Source organism: Triticum aestivum, unplaced genomic scaffold, assembly GCF_018294505.1.
Source record: "Triticum aestivum cultivar Chinese Spring unplaced genomic scaffold, IWGSC CS RefSeq v2.1 scaffold124543, whole genome shotgun sequence".
Taxonomy (NCBI): Eukaryota; Viridiplantae; Streptophyta; class Magnoliopsida; order Poales; family Poaceae; genus Triticum; species Triticum aestivum.
Window position 1 is genome coordinate 1 of NW_025278341.1, and position 1,251 is coordinate 1,251.

The 1,251-nt window shown below is 50.6% G+C and overlaps 3 non-coding genes across 3 annotated transcripts; all 3 read left to right on the plus strand.

Moving 5' to 3' along the window:
- The first annotated feature begins 38 nt into the window (after positions 1-38).
- Positions 39-157, plus strand: LOC123178417 (5S ribosomal RNA). Its single transcript, XR_006489561.1, has one exon. It is a non-coding gene; the product is annotated as a 5S ribosomal RNA (ribosomal RNA).
- Positions 158-458: 301 nt separating this feature from the next.
- LOC123178416 (5S ribosomal RNA) lies at positions 459-577 on the plus strand. The gene has a single exon (XR_006489560.1). It is a non-coding gene; the product is annotated as a 5S ribosomal RNA (ribosomal RNA).
- Positions 578-878: 301 nt separating this feature from the next.
- Positions 879-997, plus strand: LOC123178418 (5S ribosomal RNA). The gene has a single exon (XR_006489562.1). It is a non-coding gene; the product is annotated as a 5S ribosomal RNA (ribosomal RNA).
- Positions 998-1,251: the final 254 nt, after the last annotated feature.

Genomic DNA, 1,251 nt, shown 5'->3' on the forward strand with positions numbered 1-1,251 from the left:
GGGGCAAGCATAAGGGACGAAGACGGGGGTAACATGTCGGATGCGATCATACCAGCACTAAAGCACCGGATCCCATCAAAACTCCGAAGTTAAGCGTGCTTGGGCGAGAGTAGTACTAGGATGGGTGACCTCCTGGGAAGTCCTCGTGTTGCATTCCCTTTTTAATTTTTTTGCACCGCGTGCAAAACAAAACGCACGAGCGCGACGTATGTTTAGCACGTTTTATTATTTTGCACGTTTACGGTAAGTTTAAGCTCGCTGCTCATTATTCACGCGTCTAGCGGCGGCAAGCGTGTTCTGAAAGGGGTCGAAACCATGGTAAATAGGCACTGGTGCAGTTGAACCGTGGTAAAACTCGTCTCCGTAGTTGAGCGGGAGCGGCCAAAGGAATGTGCAATCGTGTGTGTAGTGGAGCTGGGAGGGGCAAGCATAAGGGACGAAGACGGGGGTAACATATCGGATGCGATCATACCAGCACTAAAGCACCGGATCCCATCAGAACTCCGAAGTTGAGCGTGCTTGGGCGAGAGTAGTACTAGGATGGGTGACCTCCTGGGAAGTCCTCGTGTTGCATTCCCTTTTTAATTTTTTTGCACCGCGTGCAAAACAAAACGCACGAGCGCGACGTATGTTTAGCACGTTTTTTTATTTTGCACGTTTACGGTAAGTTTTAGCTCGCTGCTCATTATTCACGCGTCTAGCGGCGGCAAGCGTGTTCTGAAAGGGGTCGAAACCATGGTAAATAGGCACTGGTGCAGTTGAACCGTGGTAAAACTCGTCTCCGTAGTTGAGCGGGAGCGGCCAAAGGAATGTGCAATCGTGTGTGTAGTGGAGCTGGGAGGGGCAAGCATAAGGGACGAAGACGGGGGTAACATGTCGGATGCGATCATACCAGCACTAAAGCACCGGATCCCATCAGAACTCCGAAGTTGAGCGTGCTTGGGCGAGAGTAGTACTAGGATGGGTGACCTCCTGGGAAGTCCTCGTGTTGCATACCCTTTTTAATTTTTTTGCACCGCGTGCAAAACAAAACGCACGAGCGCGACGTATGTTTAGCACGTTTTATTATTTTGCACGTTTACGGTAAGTTTTAGCTCGCTGCTCATTATTCACGCGTCTAGCGGCGGCAAGCGTGTTCTGAAAGGGGTCGAAACCATGGTAAATAGGCACTGGTGCAGTTGAACCGTGGTAAAACTCGTCTCCGTAGTTGAGCGGGAGCGGCCAAAGGAATGTGCAATCGTGTGTGTAGTG